Source organism: Balaenoptera ricei, chromosome 10 (genome assembly GCF_028023285.1).
Source record: "Balaenoptera ricei isolate mBalRic1 chromosome 10, mBalRic1.hap2, whole genome shotgun sequence".
NCBI classification, from domain to species: domain Eukaryota; kingdom Metazoa; phylum Chordata; class Mammalia; order Artiodactyla; family Balaenopteridae; genus Balaenoptera; species Balaenoptera ricei.
In genome coordinates this window covers 15,738,031-15,745,386 of record NC_082648.1, presented here as the reverse complement: position 1 = coordinate 15,745,386, position 7,356 = coordinate 15,738,031, and the positions used below count along the sequence as shown (strand labels likewise).

Genomic DNA, 7,356 nt, shown 5'->3' with positions numbered 1-7,356 from the left:
TGCTTAATTAGGGCTGTGATGGGTCAGCCCTGCTGTGGGAAAGCCTTAGCGTGGAGGGTCACCATTAAATTCATTCTACTCAAAAAAGGTGAGATTAAATTTCAGCATCTGACATGGAAAGCTGTGTGAATGCTGAACTTTTCTTTTCTGTTACACACTGATTTGTTAGAGAAAGGAGCTGGAAGTCCTAGGGGTAGATAACATTAAAAAAATAGTTAAAAGAAAATGAGAATAGAAATGTGAGTTTCTTGAGGAAACACATAATTAGGAAGGCTTGGTGAAGAAATCTACCGCTTAAATAAAAACCTATTAATTTTTGGCTACCCTACCCATTCATGGTCTTCTACAAAGAAGAAGGAATAGAGTTACAATACAGCCACACTCTATTAAAAATAATATTTATTCAACAGCAGGTCTGCCTCCTGGGCTAATTCCCCCTTAAAAAAGGCCTATTATAAATCCCAGTAATTCTCCCATGAGCCCTACAAAGAGTGTTTCTTCGTGGTGGGTTTGAGTATTTTATCCACTATAATTTAAATGTCTCAAAGGATGTCACTCCAAATCATTTCCCTTGGGAGGTTGCTCTAGCCTGAAAAATATCTTCATTAAGACATTTCTGTAGTATTTAACCTGGAATTTTTCTATTTTGTTTTATCTGGCATCAGAAATACATCCTTTTCTCCCCAGCCTTGACCACCGAACTTTATTCAAGCAGCTAGTATGTTGGCATGAGAAGGGTGGTTCCCTTTTCTTCATAAAATAAGTGACTTTCAGATGTAGAGAACAAACAAACATATGGACACCAAGGGGGGAAAGTGGGGGTGGGGTGGGGGGGGATGAACTGGGAGATTGGGATTGACATGTATACATTGATGTGGATAAAATAGATAACTAATAAGAACCTGCTGTATAAAAAAACCCCCCAAAAACAAAAAAACAAAAAAAACCAACCCCCAAAAAAATAAAATAAGTGACTTTGAGCTCAATTGTACTGAGTACACGAAAATTCCTGTTTGAGTTCATCCACTCTAAGTATGTGTCTTTGTCTGTAGATACCAGTTTTGAGAATTTGGTCAAGGAAGAGTTGACCTTTTGTTAGAGGAAGATGAAGGCCAGTGGAGAGAAGTTTTAAATGTAAATTTTAACTTTCTCATACAAACAGAGTTTTTGTGTTTTTAAACATTGAAAGGTTAAACTTTTTTTAAAAATAAATTTATTTATTTTTTATTTATTTAGTTTTGACTGCTTGGGTCTTTGTTGTTGCGCGCAGGCTTTCTCTAGTTGCAGCGAGCTTGGGTCTGCTCTTCATTGCGGTGCGTGGGCTTCTCATTGCAGTGGCTTCTCTTGTTGCACAGCACGGGCTCTAGGTGCACGGGCTTCAGTAGTTGTGGCATGCGGGCTCAGTAGTTGTGGCTCGCAGGCTCTAGAGCTCAGGCTCAGTAGTTGTGGTGCACGGGCTTAGTTGAGAAGAGAAACTAGAGAAGAGGAAACCCACACACCACAACTAGAGAGAAGCCTGCACGCCACAACGAAGAGCCCACGTGCCCGACGAAAGATCCTGCATGCCTCAGTGACAATCCCGCGTGCCGCGACTAAGACCCGACACAGCCAAAAATAAATAAAACAAACAAACAAAGAAAACAAAACAAAAAACCAAAAAAAACCCCCAAAAATAAAAAACAAAAAAACTGGGGAAGTATCTTGCTAGGGAGTCAAGGCACAGATTTCTGACCCCTTTACGAACTTCTACCAAAAACCTTTAGCTTTAAACACTTCTACTTTAATTTTAATAACTTAGTTGGGATGACAAGGGAGGTGACGGTTGTGAAAGCCAATATATTAAAAGACTGTCGAGGAAGGCTTGGGAGCTCTGTGGTACAGGATAATTCAGTCAGCTCCATAGGGGTGAAGATCTTTGTACCCGGCTCCCTCGTGTTTTTCAATGTGTGCGCACATTGACAGTTCTATGGGAAGCAGAGCACTCCAATGGAGGTCCTAGAGGGTCCTTAGATGGAATAGTGCAAGAGAATATATATATATATTTTTAACAAAGAGAGTTAAATTAAAGCTTACATGTGGTTTGAAATGGCTGCTGTTCTTTCTCTCTGACAACCTTACAATTCACCTTTGGTAAAAAGAAAACTCTAAAGTCCTCCATTTAAATCAGTGACATGATGCCTTTAGTAAGGATTGTTGTGTTGGGCTGTAATGTAAGATTATTCAAGGCACAATAAAAAAGACCAGGGCTGAACTTAACAGGACATTGGCTGCAAGTAGCAGTGTCACTGGACACCACCCACTGGTTCATGCTGAACGTTTCCTTAAGCTTTTAAATGTTGAACTTTAAAACACATATGGGGATTCATTGCAGCACTATTTACAGTAGCCAAGACATAGAAGCAACCTAAGTGTCCATCAACAGATGAATGGATAAAGAAGATGTGGCATATATATACAATGAAATATTACTCAGCCATAAAAAAGAATGAAATAATGCCATTTGCAACAACATGGATGGACCTACAGATTATCATACTAGGTGAAGTAAGCCGGACAGAGAAAGACAAATATCATATAATATCAGTTATATGTGGAATTAAAAAAAAAAGGATACAAATGAACTTATATACAAAACAGAAATAGATGCACAGACATAGAAAACAAACTTATGGTTACCGAAGGGAGAAGTGGGTGGAAGGATAAATTAGGAGTTTGAGATTAACATATACACATTACTATTTATAAAACAGATAACCAACAAGGACCTACGGTATAGCACAGGGAACTATACTCAATATTTTGTAATGACCTAGAAGGGAAAAGAATCTGAAAAAGAATATATGTATATATATATAACTGAATCACTTTCCTGTACACCTGAAACTAATACAACACTGTAAATCAACTATACTTCAATATAAAAAAATTAAAAAAAAATACAAGGAGATCCTGCTATATACAACAACATGGATGGAACTTGAAGGCATTATGCTAAGTGAAATAAGTCAGATAGAGAAAGGCAAATACTGTATGATATCACTCATACGTGGAATCTTAAAAAAAAGCTGAACTCATAGATACAGAGGACAGATTGATGGTCCCAGAGGTTGGGGGAGGGCATGGCAAAATAGGTGAAGGTGGTCAAAATGTACAAGCTTTCAGTTTTAAGATAAATAAGTCCTGGGGATATAATGTATAGTATGGCAACTATACTTAACAATATGTATTGTATATTTGAAAGTTGCTAAGAGAGTAGATCTTAAAAGTTCTCATCACAGGACTTCCCTGGTGGTCCAGTGGCTAAGACTGCGCTCCCAACGCAGTGGGCCTGGGTTCGATCCCTGGTGAGGGAACTAGATCCCATGTGCTGCAACTAAGAGTTAGCATGCTGCAACTAAAGATCCCGCATGCTGCAACTAAAGATAATGCATGCGGCATGCTGCAACTAAGACCCAGCGCAGCCAAATAAATAAAGAAATAAATATTAAAAAGAAAAAGCTCTCATCACAAGAAAAAAATTTGTAATTGTTTGAGGTGAGGGATGTTAACTAAACTTATCGTGGCAATCATCTTGCAATATATACATGTATCAATCAAATCATTATGTTGTACACCTAAAATGAATACAATATTATATGAATTATATCTCAGTTAAAAACCCTATTATTATTAAATTAATATTAAATTAATTATTTCATTATTATTAAATTGATTAAATTTCAAAAGATAGTTTGGAAAAAGCATATATAAAAGCACATATGAAATATATAAAACAAAAATGTGTGCCCTAATGATTTATCACAAAGCAAACCCTCATGTAAACACCACTCAGATCAAGAAACAGAATCTCACCGACACTTCCAAAGCCTCTCTCATGTCCCCTTCATCTCCTCCTGGCAATTATGGTAATCACTTCCTCGCTTGCTTTACAGTTCCAGTGTATCCCCAAACTCTGTAGCTCTGTTTTGAATTTTATAGTAAATGGAATCCTACAGTATAACTGCTTTCATGACCAGCTTTTTTCTGCTCAAGATATTTGTGAAATTTACCCAGGATCTGATTGTAGCTGTAGTTGGTTCATTTCCACTCTTTTATAGTCTTCGATTGTATATATCTAAAATTTATTTATATATTTTACTCTTAGTGTGCATTTGGGTATTTCCAGTTTGAGGCAAGAAAAAATAATACTGTTAAGAACACTATTCTACTGTCTACTGGTGCACGTGTACACACATTTCTCTTTTCTCTCTTCCTAGGATTGGAAATGCTGGGTCCTAGGGTGTGCTTGTAATCAACTCTGCTGCTACTGCCAATCCCATTTCTGAGGGGGCTGTACTAATACACTTGTCAAGCAGCAGTGAATGAGGGTTCCTGCTGCCCTCTACTTGCCTCAATGATTACTATTATCAGTCTTTTAAATTTTAGCTGTTTTGATGGGTTTTGTAGTTAAAGGAAAATTTTCTCTACTCACAACTCCTCTGACACCAAATGTATGGATTTTTCAAACCAAGAAATTCTCTAATTCTCTGTGGATACCCACGGGATGTTATACAATTTAATTCAATTCTGACACTACTACCTGGATTTAGTACAGACCCTACAGCTTAAGGGCTCAGTCCCACAACACTGCCCCCACTTCGGATGCTAATTGCAAGTAGAAGGTCCCAGGTTATCCATACTTCTGTCTTACTTGGCTAAAACTTGGGGGTTCCAACAACCCTCCTGATCAGGTTTGGTAATTTGCTATAATGGCTCCCAGAACCTAGGCAAACACTTTACTTACTATTACCAGTTCGTTATAAAGGATGTTATAAAGGATACAATGAACAGCCAGATGAAGAGGTACATAGGGCAAGGTGTGGGAAAGGGGTGTGGACCTTCCATGTCCTCTCTGGGTGTGCCACCTTCCCAGCACCACCATTTGTTCACCAACCTGGGAGCTCTCTGAACCCTGCTGTTTAGGGTTGTTATGGAGGTTTATTACATAGGCATCACTGATTAAATTACTGGCCATTGGTGATTAATTCAAACTCCAGTCTCTCTCCCCTCCCTGGAGGTCGGCGGAGGTGGGACTGAAATTTCTAAGTTTCCTTGCCTTGGTCCTTCTGGGGACTAGCTCCCATTATGAAGCTAACCAGGGACCCCAGTGACAGTCATCTCATTAGCATGTGATAAAATGCTCCTATCACTCTGGAGTTTCCAAGGGTCTTAGAAACTCTTGTGTCAGGAACCAGGGACTTAGTCCAAATATTATAACAAAAAATGCTCCTGTTATTCCTATTATTCAGGAAATTACAAGGGTTTTAGGAACTCTGTGTCAGGAACTGAGGGCAGAAACCAAATATATATTTCTTATCAGAGTAGTGTTATCTCACTTATTGTTAGTTTACGTTTCCCCTGAGTTGAGTTCCTTTCACATGTTCATATATTCATTGGCTATTGGCTATCATATTTTGTGAAGTTGCTGTTCAGATCTCTTGCTCATTTTCCTTTTTGGTTGCCAGACTTTATTATTGTTGTTGTTGTTGATCGCAGGATTGTTTAGGTGATTCAAAATATTGTCCCTCACTCTGTGGCTTACTTTGTACTTTCTTGCTGGTGTCTTGATGAACTTAATACAGTAAAATTTATAAATCTTTCCTTTATGCTTTTGGTGTCTTGTTTATAAAGTCTTTTCCTACTGTAGGTCATGAAAATATTCTCCTGTCTTATCTTCTAGAAGCTTCAGAGTTCTGTATTTCACATTTAACCTTGCAATCCATGTGGAGCTGTTTTTTCTGAATCGTATGTAATTGAGTTCAAGGTCCATTTTCACCTGCCCCCACGCCCAGCAACCCCCTATTGGGATAGCCAATATTCTCAACAACATTTATTGTAAAGTTATGCTTTGCCTAAGGTTTGGAAGTGTCATCTTAGTCATTCAGGAATCTATATATATGCACAGTCTTGATTTTATCCCATTATTTTATTTGTCTATCCTTTCATTAATATGATATTGTCTCAATTACTGTCACATCAGGGAAATTATCAACGTCTTGTAGAGTAAGTTCTCACACCATGAACTTCTTCAAGAGTACCCTCACTATTCTTAGTCCATTGCCTTTCCATTAATTTCCATTTTGGAATCAGGCTAGTCCACTGCATTTTAATATATTTTCTAGAATCAGCTTTCGAATTCCATAACAACAACAACAACAAAACAAATACACACACATAAACATCAACATACACTTAATATGATACATACATAAACCAAATTTAAAAACTGATTGGGGTTTTACTCTGATAGCCCTGAATCTATAGAATAGCTTGAAGAAAATTGACATCGTTATATTAGCGAATCTTTATACTCATTGACATGGTATGTCTCTCCATTTAATTTGGTTTTCTTTAATGTCTCGCGGTAATGTTTTACAGATTTCTGCAGTTTTTTTGTTTGTTTGTTTATTTGTTTTTGCTTTTCCAACTGTACTTAGAAAAACAAATCCAGGTCCCAGTGCCCCCATGCCCTCCCCCACCCCAGCCATAATTTAAATAACTTACAGACAGAGTTGGGGCCAGGGTGTGCGGGGGGGAGGGAGGGACACAGAGGCAGGAGGCGTGTGCTTCTTGGTTATGGGACCCTCGGCCCCTCCCGGGCCCCCAGGGGCCATGGGGTCAGCAGTGGAAGCCTCAGCCTGCCTGCGCCCTGAGGGATCTCTGTGAGCCGCACTACTCCTCCTAATTCTCCAAGAGCAGGGGGCCAGCCTCCTGGCCGAGGGTGGACTCCGGGTCAGGGTGGATCGGCAGGCCCTCGATGGTCAGCAGCACATGCCAGATACCCAGCTGGTGTCCAGTCCCTCTTGAGCATGTTGACGCAGGTCTCACCATTGGCGTCCACCTTCGGATGGAAGATCTTGGTCAGCGAGTATCCTTGGGTGGGGAGGCAGGACAGTCCTTCCCCAACAGGAGTTTCATATGGAATAGGCCTCTGGCGCCTGGGGTCCCCTCGGGGCTCTCGATGGTGACTTGCAGGTCGGTGAGGTCCTCCTCGTTGGAAAAGACCTTGATGCCATCAGGTGGGTCAGCTGTCAGCATCATCACCTCCTGTACACCAGGTGGATGATGGGGGAGGGGGGCAGGTTCCCCACCTTGGAGTTCATGACTGCCACTGGCAAGGGGAGGGTCCCTCGGCCACCTTCCTGAGCTGGGGGGCGGTCCCCAACTGCTGCCACTGCAGCCCCAGGGGCCCCAGCTCCCCTCCCCCCTGCCTCAGCCCCCATGCACTGCGCCTGCAGCTCCACCCACCCCGGGTGCTGGTCTTTTTTTTTTTTTATTTTTTTCCATTTCAAAAGAAATTTATTTATGATTTTTTTA

General features: G+C 40.3%; 1 pseudogene; it reads right to left on the bottom strand.

Annotated features, from left to right (window-relative positions):
- Positions 1-6,711: 6,711 nt before the first annotated feature.
- LOC132372441 (ubiquitin-conjugating enzyme E2 S-like) lies at positions 6,712-7,142 on the bottom strand (annotated as a pseudogene).
- Positions 7,143-7,356: the final 214 nt, after the last annotated feature.